This window comes from Ursus maritimus, unplaced genomic scaffold (assembly GCF_017311325.1).
Source record: "Ursus maritimus isolate PB19 unplaced genomic scaffold, ASM1731132v1 scaffold_8, whole genome shotgun sequence".
Lineage (NCBI taxonomy): Eukaryota > Metazoa > Chordata > Mammalia > Carnivora > Ursidae > Ursus > Ursus maritimus.
Genome location: NW_024426996.1, coordinates 16,913,067 through 16,932,294, shown reverse-complemented (window position 1 = coordinate 16,932,294; position 19,228 = coordinate 16,913,067).

The following is a 19,228-nucleotide window of genomic DNA, read 5'->3' as shown; positions in this document are numbered from 1 at the left end:
ATAGTTTGCCTACCCGTGGTCTAGGGCATTAGCAATCTGGGACCACTTTAAACTAAATTATTGGCTTGAGGTTTATTGAACCGCGTCAACAGTGAGAATTTAGCCTGTAAACCCAAATGAGAGCCATCTTGTGGTTTTGAATTCTCTGCATCATGGTTTCGAGACTCATCCATATTGTGTGTTTGTAAGCAGTTCATTGCTTCTAATTGCTAAGTCATTTTAAATCCTTGGGGGAAAATTATTTTTCCCTTTCATTAAGCACTAGGGGCTGACAAAGACAGCCTCCCTGGCTGGTGCCTGGGAGTGCGGGATGGGTGATTTCTCCTTTCCTCTTCCTTAAAAGATGTACCCCTTTGAGATCTGACCTTCAAGGGAAGGGTCTCTAGTTGGAGACTAGAGGTCTCACCTTAGGCGGGCGTTCAATTTTGTCTATTGTTCCCTCGGCCCTTGATGCTCTGGAAACTACTGCTCCAGTTTGGTTTAGCCAATGCCCTCAACGCGAAAGCCAGCAGGTGGCCTCTGCTCGGCTGCTGTCCCTGGGTAAACCTGTCTTCCCTCAGTCTTTGGCCTGAGTAGTCATAACCTTCTTGCTCGGTTAAGAAAGCGTTCAAAATAACTTTCTTTTAGGGGCGCCTGGGTGGCACAGCGGTTAAGCGGTTAAGCCTTCGGCTCAGGGCGTGATCTCGGCGTTCCAGGATCGAGCCCCACGTCAGGCTCCTCCGCTGTGAGCCTGCTTCTTCCTCTCCCACTCCCCCTGCTTGTGTTCCCTCTCTCGCTGGCTGTCTCTATCTCTGTCAAATAAATAAATAAAATCTTTAAAAAAAAAAAACTTCCTTTTATCATACAAAAAGAGGGTGGGTTACATGTGGGTAGATGTAAAAACTGGAGAAAGCAACAAGTCTAAATTAAAAAAAAAGGGCTTTGCTGAGCCATTATTTTAATATAAAGAGCAAAACCTCTCCTTCCGAATCATAACTGTTCATCTATAAATGAAATACTCTGATGAGGGTACACAGGAAGATACAGACTGACACAGGAAAAGCTGTTAGATTTTTAGCGTCTGGAGAGAATCGGTAACCTAATAGCATGAAAGCGGCCGCTGGCTCAGTGGCATCCTCTGTGTCGTGGTAAGTGGTAAGTTCTCCTGATGCCCGTATTACACCTGGGCTGAGGTCTTGTCAAGGCCTTTTATGGCACTTCATGGGGGGTCAAAAATCCCCCCCTTGCTCTGGTAGGAAGCATAGAGCGATTCTGGCTACCTCCTGGCCTCTCGGCTCTGTGTCTGTAAAGGATGCCCGGGATAGCTTTGAAAATAGACCATGTATTCTATCTTGGTGAACTAAAATATTTTAGATCCTTTTGAGCCCCATGCTATTATTAGGGAGTGAGAAGTCTGGAAGAGTGGGACCAAAGAGCCAGTCTCCTCTCAAGGTGAAATATGATATGTATTTCTCTTGAAAATAAGTGAATTTAATTTTTTTTGGCAAAGCTTTGAAAATTGTATCCTTGACTTGGTTAAGATACATCCTTGCCAGTTAAAAAAAAATCAATTGGGAATCACAGGTTAGAGTTGGGAAAGCTTTCAAATGACTGTTTCTCTGGCTTTATAAAGCAAAACGCATATATTTGCTGCCTGCAGTGCCCATCACCATTCTGGATCTGGGGACCCAGCAATGTTAAAGAAAGACAAATGGCCGGGTTCTTGGGAATCTACTGAAGCAGACGGAAAATTAAAAAAAATCAAGAAGCATGTTTGGACACAACTATCACAGTGAATTCATAGTGGCCTTTAATTTGTTCCAGATAAGGCTGGGATAGTAAATGCCGAAACATTCCTTAGAAAGAATTTATAGAAAAGTATGCTCATACAGCTTTATGGTGTCAGTGGAATGGCGCTCCGTGATTGGGAAAAGGTAGTGAACTTAAGCTCTGTGGAATGCAGGCCTGACGGTTTATGCCTGAGTCGACTGAGGATTTGACCTTGGTTCAGGCCTGATTATTAGAGCGACCGTCTTTTGATGCAGGCAGCCCTGACGTCTAGTCGTTGCTAAGCCAGGCACAAGTGAAAGAGCACCGAATATCTAACTGGAAGGAAATTCAGGCTGCTTGTGTATGAAGCAGTTTCTCCAACTGTCCTGAAAAGCCAGACTTTTGCTCAGGATGAGGCAGGGGAATGGCTTCGAAACCCTGCTCTATCCAGTGGGTTCTACAATAGTTGGGTTCACCAATGGAGTGAAAATGAGATACAAATGAGATACCCCTGATGAGGGAACAGAAGGCAAGCTGAGGACAAAGCAGAAGCTGACACCCTGCAATCCCCGCCCATGGGATGTAGGTGACATTCCTCAGGCACTCCTGGCTGCCCTTAAAGGAAACCTATAGAGACCACAACCCTGCAACACTTGAGTCTCCTTCAGTTTACAAATGTCTTAGCAGTCTACAAGAACAAAGTGTTTCTATCAATAACCTAGCTTCCGGAAGGAAACATAAATACAATTGAATGTCTTTGTAACCTGCAGCCCATCGACAGATACTTGAAGCCCGCAGAGTGTAATGTTCCTCCAGGAAGTTCCCAACTATCTTCATGTTAATGCCTTACTAGACGGGTAAACAACCTTAACTTGGCAATTGCAAGGCCTCTGGTACCCTGTGAGTCTTCTTTAACATATGAAAGTATTTTCTCAACTTCCCTGTTTCCTTACCTTCCCCCAACCCCCTAGTGTATAATCAGCCACCTCTCACAACCCTGGGGCAGCAGGTCTTTCTGCCCACGGGTCCTGTCCCCATGCTTTCATAAACCGTCATTTTGCACCAAAGACGCCTCAAGAATTTTTCTTGGTCGTCGGCTCCGGACTCCACCCCACTGAACCTCACCTGTATTCCACAACCTCATCACCCCCAATGAATTCCTTGGTTTAATACCTCCTTTTAGCAAGTGCTTCTAATAGTGATGTTGTTTAGATACTAGACACACCGTTGATGAAATGCAGATGATGGCAGGCTCTACGCTGCCCAAGACAGGAATCTGCGTGACACAAGCTTAGAATCCGGAAGTGGAGACGCCACCACTGAGCACAAGAGGAAGTGGCAAGGCCTATGGGTTCTTTGTTTTGCTTTGTTTTGTTGTCTGTCCCAGGAGGAAAATGCTGTAGGAGTCTGGAGCAGTGATTAATGCTGGGGATGGCGGGGTGCGGGAGGACGTTTGAGCAAGCTGTGGAGGATGAATAAGTGCTTTTTGGTGAAACTGGGGAAAATTCGGGTGAATGGATTCCTTGTTCTGTACTTGCACCACCCCCCACCCCCTGCCCAAACTTGAACAAAAACAAAACACAACAAAAACCTGAATAGGAGAGAGTTGTTTATAATCACAGAACTGTTTGGCTCTGCATTTTTGGAGCCATTTACTCTTTCTCTACCTTCAGTGCCTGAGCCCAAGCCAACATCATCCCTCACCCGGGCTACGGTAAGAATCTTGCAACTGATCTGCCTGCCTCTGCTCTTGGCTCCAAAATTGTCTATTTGGGGGGCACCTGGGTGGCTCAGTCGTTTAAGCGTCTGCTTTCAGCTCAGGTCATGATCTCAGGGTCCTGGGATGGAGCCCCGCATCGGGCTCCCTGCTCAGCAGGGAACCTGCTTCTCCCTCTCCCTCTGCCTACAGCTCCCCATGCTTGTGCTCTCGCGCTCTCTCTCTCTCGTTGTCAAATAAATGGGTGAAATCTTTAAAAGAAATTGTCTATTTGGTCAACAGACACTAGTGTGAGCATTTTAAGCTGTAACTGAATCATGTCACTCCCACATTCAAAACTCTCCAGTGGTTTCCCATCACTCTGAGAATAAAATCCCAGATCCTACCCTGACCTCCAAGGCCCTGCTACATACGATCTGGGCACTGGTCACCCCATTCAGCCGGATTTCTACCGTTCTTTCCTTTGCTCAGCCTCTTCCCACACCCACACTCTGGCCTTTTTGTTCTCCTCCTCCTCCTCCTCCTCCTCCTCCTTCTTCTTTTTTTTTTTTTTTGAAGCCAACAAGAATATTCATGCCTCAGGGTCTTGACACTTGCTGCTTAAGCTTAGAATGCTCTTTTCTTAGATGTTTGCAAAGCTCCTTTCCAGTTTCATTTGTCTGCTCAAATATCCCCTCCTTGCCTGGCCGTCCTACCTGACGTAACAGCCCCTCTCACTTCCTATCCCCCGACTCGGCTTTTCTTTTCTTTTTTAAATTTCCTTTAGCACATATTTCCAAACATCAGGTATTTGTTTTACGTATTCTCCACTACACAGTAAGCTTAATATTTGCTAAATGAATGGGTAAATTTGTGATCATTTCTCAATCTCTCTTTGACTTTCACGACCTTGGCAATTTTGAAAATTACAGGCTAGTTATTTTTAGTATGTCCTCTAATGCGGGTGAGTTTTTCATGATGTTTTCATGATTTTTTTTTTTAAAGATTTTATTTATTTATTTAACAGAGATAGCCAGCGAGAGAGGGAACACAAGCAGGGGGAGTGGGAGAGGAAGAAGCAGGCTCATAGCGGAGGAGCCTGATGTGGGGCTCGATCCCATAACACCGGGATCACGCCCTGAGCCGAAGGCAGACGCTTAAACGCTGTGCCACCCAGGCGCCCCATCATGATATTTTTTTGATGACCAGATCCATGTTATGAATCTTTGGCAGGAATAACAAGAAATGACATGCTGTAGTCTTTCCGTGGCACCCTATCAGGCTCCCCCTACCCCACCCGCATCACCCTGCGTGGACTCTGACACCTGCTCTGGTCCACCGGGGCCTTCCCACTACTGTGGAGAGGTCCACCTGACTCTGCCCTGCCTGTAGCTTGAGGCCTGAATTGTTCAGGAGGAAGAGAAGAGAAAGGGGAAGCGGAAGAGCCCCTCCTGGTTTTTGCTCATTTGCTTTGATTCATGGTTGCAGCGGGTATCTTTTTTCAACCTTTGCTTTCAACCTTACATGTTTCTTCAAATTACACACAGACAAGTATTTAAGACATATTTGAGATAGAGACTCTTCTAATAACTAGGTCCCTTTCCTGGATGGATATTAATTTGGCTTTAATAAACAAAGAATATGAAAATGTTTTAGGCCTCTGCTTTCAAGTTTCATTTTGGAAACTGAGGTGTGGTATTACTGTTCCAGGATTTCTCTGCCTTGGTCATGCCGCTTGGAAGAATGACGAGGTGGACCACACGAAGAGTGGTGGGCAGCAAGGCAAGGTTTATTGAGCGAGAGTACAAAGCTCCCGGACAGGGAGGGGACCTGAGAGGGTTACCCCTGGAGTTTCTACATGGGGGTTTTATGAGCCTGTTTGCAGAACTATCTTATGCAGTCAGGATGTGCTGAGTTGTGCCAATCAGGGCTTTGGTCACGTAGCTGTCTACCTATTAGGTTAATGTCTCTGTGCTGACATCTTTTTCTTAACTGCCCCTTGCCTGTGATCATGACAAATGGTTTGTGGTTAATTGCCTTATTTTGGGACATTTTGCAGAAGTCATTTCTGTAAAGGCTGCAAAGGCAGAATGCTAATGTGCTTCTGTCTAAGCTGCAAAACAGGATGTCAGTGCTGTTTTATCTTAGCTGTGCTGACGCCATATTTTCTTGTTGGGGACCCTGACCATGATTACCTAACTGTCCAACTGACTCCTAACATGACTACGAAGCAAACTGAAGTCTGATATTACTCGGAGACAGTGGATAAATGTTATCCCTCTCTTTCCCGTATTCTTCTCTGCCACTTCCCCTGGCGTAGAGGCTGGTGTGCGCCCCCCAGGCTGGCGAGTTAGAAGATTTCTCTTGGTCCGAGGGTGGATGTATGACCTAAGAGTGTCAAGCAGAGACTTTCTGAAAGAGCAATAGAGACAGGGAGATAGAGTCTTTTCTTCTGAGATTGCACATGGAAAGAACTACCCAGATCTAAAGATCCTGGGGGGTCATCTTTGCTGTCAGATAGAAAATACCTCCCGAGAATGAAGTTAACAGAGAGGAAAGCAGACAGAAAAAGAGAGACCCATCCAGACGATATAGTTTCATACGTTTCATTCAGCAATGCCTGAAGTCAGAAAACCCTTTGAGGGGCGCCTGGGTGGCACAGTCGTTAAGCGTCTGCCTTCGGCTCAGGGCGTGATCCCAGTGTTCTGGGATCGAGTCCCACATCAGGCTCCTCCACTATGAGCCTGCTTCTTCCTCTCCCACTCCCCCTGCTTGTGTTCCCTCTCTCGCTGGCTGTCTCTAGCTCTGTCAAATAAATAAATAAAATCTTTAAAAAAAAAAAAAGAAAACCCTTTGACTTTCCAGATACAAAAGGCGATAAAATCCCCCCATTTAGGCTAGAGTGGGTTTGCATTTACAGTCACTTTGGTTCATAGCCACAGCGTGTTGCGGATGAAACAGCCCTAAAACAAATTTTTTTATGAATATACACGTGTAATATATATGTATATATACACGTGCGTACACACACAGACACACACACAGGCACTTTTCTCTTTTTAGCTAAGGAATAATTCTTAGAACTTTAAAACACAGTCCATAAAACATAATATTGAATGTGGGATGGGTCTCCAAAGGCCAGAGCCTCATTCACTCGGTCTCCGTTTGCCTCCATCAATATTTTCCCATGAAAGCCTAGGGCTCTGCCAGACAAAAACTAAAACACAGCTGTAAGGCAACGAACTTGCAGTTTTAAGGAATTCCCCCCCCTCAATTGTGGACCTAATTTTAATGATTTAAATGCAAAATATGTACAACAGACGTGTTGAACGTTTATAAACTTTAAGAGTCTCCCTCAGAGTAGTGTTCTGGACAGTGTCAATAACTAAGCTAAATCAAATATTCATGTAGTGAAACTTGAGTCTAACTGAGCCAGGTAACTATGCCCAGGAGTTTCTGGAAGCTTCCTGCCTGGTGCAGAACTCCCGTCTGAGGCAGAGAAGCCCGTGTGGGGTGTTTCCGCAGCCAAGGGAGCCGGCAGAGGCGTGGATTCTTTCAGCAGCTGTAGAGCACAAAATCTCTGCTCAGTGCCAGGGCAAATAGCCAGGCAGGCTGAGGCAAGGCCCAGCTGTTGCAAACTCATAGGAACCAGAGGGATACTTTCCAGAAGTCTCTGTCCACCGTTTTGGGGTGAGATGGGGAAAAAAGCATTTGAGGTTCCGAATATTTCTCATTGTTAATCTATACCGGATTCTACTCTCTGTAGTCAGAGAGAAGTCCCCACATTCAACAGGAAATACATATTTATGTAAAAGTTGTGTGGGGGGGTGCCTGGGTGGCCCATTTGGTTCAGCGTCTGCCTCCGGCTCAGGTCATGATCCCAGGGTCCTGGGATCGAGTCCTGCATCAGACTCCCTGCTCAGTGGGGAGCCTGCTTCTCCCTCTCCCTCTGCAGCAACCTCTGCTTGTGCTCTCTCCTTCTCTCTCTGTCAAATAAATAAATAAATAAATAAAATCTTAAAAAGAAAAGTTGTAGAGTGGTAAATTTCATCATAACACACCACTCTGACCGCTGAACATAAAAGGGATAATTTAACACACTCTCAAAGAGATTTATCAATACTGGGAATTAGAGGTCCTACAATGTAGTCCTACTTTTAGGGGGAGCATGAGAAAGCAGGTTGCCTGTGTGTTTCTTCTGTAAACACACCCCTACCGCAGGAGAGAAAGCTGCTTTACAGAAAAACAACTCTCATAATCTCTGAACGTGTAAACCACGGCAGCATTTAAAAAAAAAAATCAATGTAAGAAGTCACCCATTCTCTCACCTGGGACTCTTCGTCTGTATTAAACAAAAGCATTTTGGTTGTTGCTTTGACCTTGTTTTCTCTCCATCTTCTCGTTTCTTCTATTTGTAGTGTGACTCCTCTAACACTTGTCTGGCTTTGGTCACCTATGCTCAGTTCATTTTTGGTTTGTTATTTTTAATATGCTGTTGAGGTAGGTTTGGATCAAAATCACATATCTTGGCAGCACAACTCATTCAGCTAACAAAGGCGTAGTAATCACTGAAGTGATGACCAAATCTGAGTGCTTTCGTTTTTATTTTTTTATGTGTTCGGTTTTTTTTTTTAAGCATTTCCAAGTGGATATGTGAATTCTTATGAGATTTGCTTTGGAGAAAGAAGCATTTATGTCCTAGGACTGATCTCATTTCCTTCTAAAGTGGTCTCATCAAATAATTGCTTACATCATTAGAAGAAAAATCATAGACATAAGCCACAGTTTGAGGCCAGAAGTTCAACTTCATCTTCTATTAAGAAAGTAAATAATGTCATATTAGCAGTCTTTTTTTTTTTTTTTTTTAATAATGGGAAATTGCTCCGCGGTCATAGGTTTTAAATTTCTTCCTTTTCTCTACCCTTCCTAATAAATTCCAATTCAGGAGAGTTTGTTCTGCTATTGTCATGTCATATTTATGGATGAAATTAAGAAAGTGGATCTTCTGGCAACAGTTCAAAGTACTTTGAGAATGAATCACTTTTCTATGGCCCAATTTTCTGAGCAAAAACTTCAGGGACTTTCTTTTCTTTCTTTCTTTCTTTCTTTCTTTCTTTCTTTCTTTCTTTCTTTCTTTTCATTCATTCATTCATTCATTCATTCATTCATTCTGTGGTTACTGAGGTAGCATCTTTCCTGACAACCCTCTGACTGGGTGGGAAAAAGTGTTATTTTTCCGCGTTGGGTGCTTCACGCGGCTGCTTGCCCACCTCAGGGAGTCTGTTGCTTTGGCCTGGGGCGGAAGCTGAGGTTGTCTGCAGGTCTCTCTGGCCTCGGGCTAGATGCCTCTTGAGGAGGAAGGGGCGCTGACAGCGAGTCAGGCTTCCCAGCGCTGACTCCTGAGATTGCTACCTGTGCCCCTCGGGGACTGGCAGCATGTTGTCCTGCCGTGTGGGCAGATTAGTAGCTGGCCAGAAATGGTGGTTGGTATTTTAAGAATTCTGATTTCAAATAAGGCTGAAGGAGACTGGTTCTCTGCACATCCCCCAGTGTGGGGATTTTTACACATAATTGGGTTCTTCCTTTGAAATATCTCTCTTATTTAATTCCTCTTTGTCATCACCACTCAAGCAGCATTCAGACCGTTTCAATCTCTCGCTGGATTATAGAAGTTTTAGAACTGAAATTCTGTAAGTCTGAAACCGTCCTTACATTGAGCTTCCGCTAACCCCCCAGCCCCCTTTCATCATCATGCCATAGCTCCTTATTAGATACCAAAGAAGTAAGCCTGGAATTTTAGACTCTCCTCAATCTGGTTTCAAGGTGCTGAAACTTGTTTATCCCCTTTCCTCCAGGTATGTGTGCATACTTGATGTTTCCAAAACTCCCTGTGGCAGAGACTGTTTATTGTCCCCGAATTCATTCTCTTCCTCCTTCTTAGTCATGGAACCCCACTTTTATTTAAGATATCATATATCCAGTGGAAAACTGTGTCCACCAGGCTCTGTTGCAACCCTGTACAAGCTATAGGACTAGAGGACTAGTTTCTTGTCAGAAGAACGTGAATCCAAGTACTTCTGGGAGTTATCTATAAAAAATATTTTTTCTTTCTAGCTGGTTGGTTTGGGATGTGATGGTTGAAACTCCAGCGGCCGTTTTGGACCTTGAGGTCAAGGACCACATTCCAGGCAAAGGCAGACCAGAGATCTGGAAGGAGTCTGGATCCCAGTGACTTTGTAGGTCTATCTTATCAGCTCTACTTTCAATGTGATTTGAGTCACCATTTTGTTTCCTTATTACCTGAAACTGAACCTAATCCCAACTAATACACATACTCCATGGAGGAGGTTACATTGAGGTGGTCCTTGAGGGAAGAATAGGATTTAGGCAGGCAAGAAACATCACAAGCAAGGGAATAAAATAGCAATAAATGCTTATTAAATTCACATTGTACTTTGCAGCTTATAGAATGCATTCACAGCCACTATTTCATTTGTTTATCATAACTACTAGGTAAGTTATATGCAAATATTATCCCCATTTTACAGATAGGGACTATGGAATCAAAATTTAAACAATGGAAAGAACATTGGATTTGTAATCAGAAAATCTGGGTTTGAATTTCTCATTGTGATGGACAGACTTTAAGGTGGACCCACAATCCTTCTCCTGGTATTCATATTTTTGGGTAATTTCCTCCTCTTGAGTGTATGTGGACCTGTGACTTGCTTCTAACCAGTAAAATATAGCAAAGATGATGAGATGTTACTTCTACAATCCCATTACATTATATATCACTCTGTCTTGCTATCTTACTCACTCTAGAGTCTTTCTCTCTTTATTGCTGACCTTGAAGTAGGACGTTGTCATGAATCTGATAGCTGCAAGGGACCAAATGCTGCCAACAACCATGTGAGTGGGGAAGTGGATCTTTCTCTAGTTGAGCCTCCAGATGAGACCTCAGCCCAGGCTGACACCTTGACCGCACAGCCTCGTGAGGCTCTGCAGTCGCTTGTGAAGCCAGCTGACCCATGTCCAGACTCCTGACCCATAGTAACTGTGAGAAAACAAACGTGTGTTGCTTTAAGCCGCTGAGTTTATGGTAGTGTGTTATGCGGAGACAGAGATACTTATCTACTAGCTGTACAGCTTTGACGTAATTACATAACTACTCTATCATGGCAGAGATGATGAACTGTTCACCATGAAGTTATACTTTCTCTTTGACAGAATCACACTGTCACTGGCCCCCTTGCATCTGGCCAATAACCGGTTCTGACCCATACAATGTTAATGGCAGTCATTGGGTCACTGCCAGGCTGAGGTTGTTAGGAAGTGGGTGTGCTTCCTCCACTCTTTCTTTGCCAGTCTGCCAGCTGGAGGCAGAGGACTGTGAGGCCCTAGGGCCTGGTGGAGCCACAGTCAGAAGGAGCCTGGGGTCTTCAACCACCTCAGGCAAGAAAGTTACTCAGTGACCAGGAACACCTACATCACGCTGTTACGTGAGTGCAAAATCAACCTTACTGTGTTAAGCCACTGAGTTTTCCCGATTTATTTATTGTAGCACTACTCTTCCCCTAATACAGTTTCAATTTTCTTATCTGTAAAATGGGGATACAGTTGTGACTGAATGAAACAATCTATTTGAAACATTTATTAAATTGTACAATATTATGTTAACACCAGGTGTTAATAGTATCCTCACAGGAACCCTAAGACATAAAGAGGGAAGGAATTAGTTCTTCATTTTAGAGGGGATAAAATGAAAACAGTGGTGATAGGACTTGTTTGAGGTCACTCTGTGAATTAGTGATGGGGGAGGGGTAGGACTAGAACTTTCGATTTCCTGTCTACTACTTTTCCGTAACATCACATCAAGTGTTCAGAGGAGTGGAAGGTGTGCAAAGCACGGGGGGTTGCAGGAAGACATGTTTCTTTAAATGTGAGTAAACGAATGCAGTGCTTTCCAGGCTGTCCCTGTGGGGTTGAACCCAATGCGTCCCTCTGCAGAGGCTGCATATTTGGTGGTCAGTACCTTGAAAAGAAACATAGCTACACCTTACATATGTTTCAGTCACATTAAAATATTGATGTGTATTTATTTTGAGGTGATGGCTGAAATACCTTCCTTGTGTGTAATGGAATTTTCTCCTCTTGGCAGCGGTGAGGACAGCTCATTTAGCTACATATGTTGTCAGTGAAATTTCCCACATGCTTACATGAAACATTTGTCTTCTCCAGATGGCCTGTGTAAAGCCCAGTTGTTCTTCCAAAGAAATTTATAGTTATGACAAATGTGTTATCTCTCTAGACTACATGAGAGTCCTTTTTGGAAGAGGAAATGATCTCCTACCATTCAAAAGGGAAAAGTGAACACTGAACTATTCTAAGGCTGAAATGTGGTGGGATCTGAGTTTAAAGAAGTCAGTAGGTCAGACATGCTGCTTCTACCCCCCTCCACCCAGAGAATCTGTGTGGCCTTAAGTTCCCTCCATAAAAGAAACCAAACACAGAAGTTCCTCTGAAGAGAGTCCACATAGTTCTAATCTCTTTTCAGCCTTTCTCCAATAACACCTTACTTTCTTTTTTTAAAAATTCAAGTATTTATTATTCAGTATTTAGTATATAAAAATGAATGTCTGTATCACATGTATATAAGAAGTACAGGGGAGGGGCGCCTGGTGGCACAGCGGTTAAGCGTCTGCCTTCGGCTCAGGGCGTGATCCCGGCGTTCTGGGATCGAGCCCCACATCAGGCTCCTCCGCTATGAGCCTGCTTCTTCCTCTCCCACTCCCCTTGCTTGTGTTCCCTCTCTCGCTGGCTGTCTCTATCTCTGTCGAATAAATAAATAAAATCTTAAAAAAAAAAAAAAAAAGAAGAAGTACAGGGGCACCTGGGTGCCTCAGTGAGGTAAGTGTCTGCCTTCGGCTCAGGTCATGATCCCAGGGTCCTGGGATTGAGTCCCACGTTGGGATCCCGGCTCAGCGGGGAGTCTGTTTCTCCCTCTGAGCCTCTTTCCTGCTCATGCGCTCTCTCTCTTTCTCTTAAAAATAAAGTAAAATCTTAAAAAAAAAAAAGGTACACTAAGAAACAGAACACCCATAGAACCACTAATAACTTCAGAGCCAGAACATGACTAATGCTATTGTATTGACCAGTGGTCCCTTTCTTTTCCCATCCTTCCTCTCCCTCTCTGAACCACTGTTGTGCCGTACTTCCTAAAATTTTCATGAACTGATTTAATCACGTATAAAACTCTTCGGAAATCTTTGTGGGAGAATATGCAATGTGACGGCAGCTGGGTATTTGCAATCATTCTTAACCTTTTGCTGAGCACTTTCAAGTCTGTGATGTTTGAAATTCACAACAGTCCTGCGAGCCCGCCAGGATGGGCGTTTTACACTTGCACAGATAGAAAACAGAGGCCGGCGCGGGACTCATACTTGACAAGTAGGCAGCAGAGCTGAGATTAGAACCGGAGTCTTCTGACCCTAAGTCCTTGGTCTTTGCACTAAACAACATTGCCTGTAAGTGAGTAGCTGCTACGGAGTAGATTTCAGAGGAGAAATCCTTGTTTCTAACCTGACAGAAGTACGACTGCAGCCTACAGTCGCAGACTAACAGCAGCGTGGATCTCCAGGCCACCCAGCAACTGTATATCGTTTTCTCTTGTGTTCTCAGCCTTCAGCACCGTGTCTGATGCACAGTAGGTCTAGGTGAGGAGCCTGGGCTCCAGCATCGAACATCCCCGGATTGAAAACTGGCCCTTCGTTTAGTAGCATTATGACATTGGGCGAATAAATTAACCTCCGTAAGCCCCAGTTACTCCTTTGTAAAATGAGCCTAATCACCGCAGTGCTCATGGGTGCTGGGAGGAGTAAATGACACAGTGATCGCGATGCCAGCGTGCCTGGCAGGTGCCCAGTAGATGGCAGCTAAAAATAGAAAGTGTCTTTGGGTGAGTCATGGAATTCCCAAAGCTTCAATGCCTCATGTTTGAAGCAAGAGGCGTTAGACAAAAATGAGTTCTCCAGGTTTTCCTGACTGTGACTTTCAATGACGTTAGATTTACTTCTCAAGACTTCTGTTGGCTTAGTTTAACTCATTATTTGACTTCAGAAAATTCTATCCAAATACTGTTATTGTCCCTTTCCAATTCCACACATAACACACAGACTAGTACGGGAAGATAAAATTACAAATGCTTTTCTTCCTGCAAATTTTCTGTTGCCCCTTTAGGCTTCTACTTATTGGCAACGTTCATTGCTTTGGCCCCGAAAATGTAAAAAATGAGTTTCTGAATTGATTAAAAAACACACTGCAGCATTCATTTTTTAAAATACTTTTTTCCTTTTTTAAAAAATTTTATTTATTTATTTGTCAAAGAGAGAGAGAGAGAGCACAAGCAGGGGGAGAGGCAGGCAGAGGGAGAAGCAGACACCTCACTGAGCAGGGAGCCCCATGTGGGGCTCCATCCCAGGACCCTGGGATTATGACCTGAGCTGAAGGCAGACACTTAACTGACTGAGCCATCCAGGCGCCCATATGGCATTCATTTTTTTTTTTTTTAAGATTTTATTTATTTATTTGACAGAGAGAGAGACAGCCAGCAAGAGAGGGAACACAAGTAGGGGGAGTGGGAGAGGAGAAGCAGGCTCCCAGCAGAGGAGCCTGATGTGGGGCTCGATCCCAGAACCCTGGAATCACACCCTGAGCTGAAGGCAGACTCCCAACAACTGAGCCACCCAGGCGCCCCATGTGGCATTCATTTTTATATTGGAAACCAGGATTTCTTTTGGAAGAGTCGGGTTTTTGAGAAAGCAAAGGAGTCCTTAGGCATTGAGTTTTTCCCTTCCTTCTTTCCTTCCTTCCTTCCTTCCTTCCTTCCTTCCTTCCTTCCTTCCTCTCTTTTCTTTTCTTTCTTTCTTTCCTTTTCTTTTTCTTTCTCCCCCCTCTCTCTTTCTAAGCACTGACTTTACTTTCTGACTGTAGTCTAGAGAAGGATGCATAATGCTGTGGGAGCAGTTCCCCATCCAACAGGCATTAAAGCCTGAGTGACTCGTGGGAAGCCAAGATTCAGAGGGAATATGACTGGGGCTCTGAGGCTGGAGACTGCCTCAGAGGGCACTGCTACACTGAGCCATGTGCTGGAGGTGTAGGATCAGAAGGGGAGACACTTTCGTGAGTTTGGAGTGTATTAGGGCAGAGAGCACCTACCCCTCACTTCTCAGGGGAAGTCTGGAGGCAGCAGGCCTTGGAAAGAAGTCCTTCTGTCCCAACTCTCCTGCTAACATGGCACAGCTGAAGAAGAGCAGGGACAGTGGCGTGTGTGGCAGGTGTGGGCACAATCCCTCCGCGTTCACCCACATGCACACATGAAGGTGCACAGACCAGGAACCCAGAGGCGCATGGGATTGATCGGGAGCCAACTGGGAACTTGCAGAGGCCTTGGTAAGAGGAGAAGGACCCAGGATGACTGGCATGGGCCTAGAGGCCAAAGGGAAGGGGAGAGGCATAAGACGCTTCTGTATGCAGTGGGGACCAAGGCCACAGAAAGATAGGACGAGTTGTGTAAGCAACAAGGGCAGCATGAGGCCAGACAGATCAAAAGGGCTGGCAGACTGCACGCCTGTGGATACTAACACAATAGCTGCTTCAGCTTAGTCTGGGAGATGGAGAGACATGGTTACGAAGAACTCCATCTGTTATGTGCTGTGTTATGTCCAAGGTGCTATGGCTATGGGACTATGAATCGGGGTAGCTCCAAAGAGAGGGTGATGTGAACTGGGTTGTGAAGAATGCATAGGTGCTCGTGATGTGGAAGAGAGGATGTCAGACATTCCGAGGAGAGAGAGCAACATGTGCAGAGTTCTAGAGAAGTAACGAGCCTGAAATGTACGGGAGTCAGTGAGAAGACGAGGTGTCCTGAAGGTCACAGAGATGTGGGAGAAAGGCAGGACAGTAGGCAGGGCAGGGGCATTGAATGCCGCATTGCAAAGGCCTTTGTATTACAAGTTAATTTCCCCTAACCCTAGATCACTCTGTATAGGTTCCCAGAGTTTTCTTTATTTTTATTTTTTAAAAAAGATTTTACTTGTTTATTTGACAGAGAGAAAGCACAAGCAAGGGGAGCTGCAAGTAGAGGGAGAAGCAGACTCCCCACTGAGCAGGGAGCCTGATGCGGAACTTGATCCCAGGAGCCTGGGATCATGAACTGAGCAGAAGGCAGATGCTTAACCCACTGAGTCACCCAGGCGCCCCTGGAGTTTTCTTTATGAAAGACAAATACGATCGTGTCATTTGGCTGAAAGTCTTAAATTGTCTTCCCTTAGAACAGGGATGATTAACTTTTATTTGCCATGTAATCAGTCTAGTAAAGCTCAGAAAAATACTTTTCAATGCATAAAATAAAATAAGTAGGATCACAAAGGAAACCAATTATATTGAAATATAATTCTTAAAATGGCTTAAACTTCATAATATATGTACATCTTCAGTAGGTCTGTAATTAGGTCTAATTACTATAATTTGAAAGTAGTGATGAATTTATGTAACATTTCACAATTATCTGCAACCACTGTATAGTGTTGTGCAAATATTTGTGGTATTGATTGGTTAAGTCACAGATACTGCTAATACTACAGGGTTTGTTGTTTATAACTCTAACTGAAGGAAATACTAAATCTAGTTAGAGTTTAGAAAATAAAGATGCCAAGTGTGTGACAGACATGCTTCTGGACTGGGGGGAGGTAGCCCGTGAAAAGTTCTGAAAACAAGGCTTGGTCATTTTGCCCTTCCCTGGCCAGGCAGTGACCAACATGCGTGAGTCTGCCCACCTGCCCTCAGCTGAGCTTCTGAGATCAAGGCTAGGCTGAGAAAGCCTGTCTGGACTCTCAGGATAGGCATTGTTCTCCAACCCGGCCTTTATGAATAAAGTTGGTAATTGGCTTCTCTGCATGCTGACCTATTTATCTCACTTCTGGCGTTGTTCAGGAGTCAGGCAGAGGAGAAGGGTGCTGTTTATTGGACCTCCTTAAAGGTTCAAGAATGGCAAGGAGACTCATTGAGAGGCCAGTCTCCCAACACCTGAACAAAGTTCATCATATTAAACTCTTTTCAGGCTGTAACTTCCTCTTGGGATTTGGGTCATCAGGTTCTCTGTTGCATCATCACCCCCCTGCCCCAACCTGTTAGTCATCAGGCTGCTGGATTTGAGGGAGCAGGAGTGGAAAGAGGGGAGAAAAGCCCTGTAAGGGGCAGGGGCACAGTCCAGAAGTAACACTTTATTAACAAGAAACCTACTTATCTTTCTATGTATGTAGCAACTTACTATGTACTTTTACACATAAGGATTGAGTTAGGCTGTTATAGATGAAAAAGAAGAGAGTCAGATTTCTAGAAGCTCTTTCCACTACCATTTCAAGCTGGAAAAGGTAGTGCCTAGAGATGGGTCTGTGTGTGTGTGTGTGTGTGTGTGTATGTATGTATTGGGGTGGGGGGCAAAAGGCAGATCGAATCCTGACAAATAATTGCACCTGTTTTATAGTAACTCTCTGTATTCAGGAAATTGGCTTACAATCGTGATGCTCTCATTTGTTTATTCATTCAATAAATATTTATTGAGTACCAGTCATTGTTATAGGTGCTAAGTACATAGTGGTACAAAACAGTTCCTCCCTCATGGAGATAGTAACTGTAGAGAAAGGGAGAAAAATACTAAGCAAACAATTCGATAGAAGTGTTTAATTACCAATTGTGCCAAATGCTAAAAAAACAAACAAACATAGGCTGTGATCAGGATATAACATGTGATGGTGTTTTACTCTCAAGGGAGGGGCAACAGAGAAGGACTTTTCCCCATAAAGAGGGTTTGCAAACACTTATTCTGGTAGTGGGTTCCTTGTATTTTATCCAAGAGGCTTTGTCCTTCTATTTTAATAAACTCACATTAGAACATGATCCAAAGATAAAATCTGTAAGATGTAGTATATTTTTGTGTTGACCTTCTGTGTAGTAGGTTGTGACTGAAAACTGAAGGCAAGTTTCAAGAAGACTTTTTGGGCCAGTTGGTATACACTAAATCTGGTTTATACACAGGGACATAAGCTGGTGACTGAGTTTTCAGCAGGGAAAACAGTTTAAAAATAATACAGAGCTGTGTTTGGCCATAAAAAGGGACAGATAATCAGGCTAATATCATGGTTGTATAATAAGGGCTGGTTATTTCAGCTGTCATAGAGCATGGTCATATGACTAAATTTTCTGAACACATCACAGGTAGATCTGTTATCATGAAAGAAATGACCAAAACTCACCTTTTTACATTTGTTCACCATTTTGGTGATTTGACCATCTGCTGGAGACCATTAAGTGCAAGATGGTCTTAACACTTAACTACCAGAATGCATATGGACTCCTCTAGAATGGAACAATATTGCAACCTAATAGGATCTATGTGGGGCATCAATAAAACATTAGAATTTGGCAATCATCCCTAGTATAGCTGGTTAAGCTTTTGAAAGAATGCTTTAGGTGCCATCTTGTGGTCAGCATTATGAATGTATTGAATTCAACTCCTCAACTTGCCAGAAAGATTGTGTTGAAAAGTTTATGAGGAAAGAAAAGATAAATAAATAAAACATTAAAAAGCCTCCCAAAATAGAAAAAAAAAGTTTGTGAGGGCTTTGGGCACTTTGGACTTAGAAATACCTCCCTATGGAACCATGTCATAAAGGCAGTTTACATTACCTGGCTATGGCAAAGTCTTGGTATTTTTTTTTTTTTAAGATTTTATTTATTTATTTGACAGAGATAGAGACAGCCAGCGAGAGAGGGAACACAAGCAGGGGGAGTGGGAGAGGAAGAAGCAGGCTCATAGCAGAGGAGCCTGATGCGGGGCTTGATCCCACATAGCTGGGATCACGCCCTGAGCCGAAGGCAGATGCTTAACCGCTGTGCCACCCAGGCGCCCCAAAGTCTTGGTATATTAATCAGATCTCTTTCAGCCTCAGGGGATAGAAATTTATTTCAAACTAGCTTAGGAAAGAAAAGGGGTTATCTCACAGAACTGAAGGAGTTGCTGTAGGAGCCAAGGTGGTGGAGGCTAGATCCAGGACCCAGTGTCACCAGCACCTGCCCCCTCTGATTCTTATTTCTGTTTCATTTTAGTTCCCTTGCTTCAAAGAAGATTGTTGCCAGTTGTCCAGATTTCAAATATTTTCTGCCTTGTGACTCAGGAACAAATAGAAGGACCTCAAGGAAGGACTTTGGCCTGATTTGGGTCACATGCCATGCCTTGCACCAATCATGTGATAAGGGGAATGAGACACCATGAACACCGAGCTTGAGTCTGGTGATCATCTGTGGGGGAAGGGGGCAAAGATGGGACTTTAGTGACATGAGCATGTTACCTTAGTGACAGATTATGTGGGAATGCTTCCTGGGAAATTGAGCAAACTGAAGGAATAACATAACCCACTACTACATTCCACTATTTGGACACCAGCGCATATCCGTACCCTTCCCCCATGCCCGCAATTTTGAAAGTACCAAGATACTTTGTTTCCTGAGAACAATACAGCAGCACAAACTCACCCCCTCCTCAGGAGGAGACAACTCAAAGATAGATTGAATTGATGAATTCAACGCCAAGTTTAGGATTTCTAGAAACGTGTATTCCTCTTAAGTCCAGATATGTGGTTTCTCTTGGTCCAAGTATCTATTTCCATTGAGGAAAAAAACCAAAACCAAAACCAAAACAAAACCAACCAACCAACCAAACAA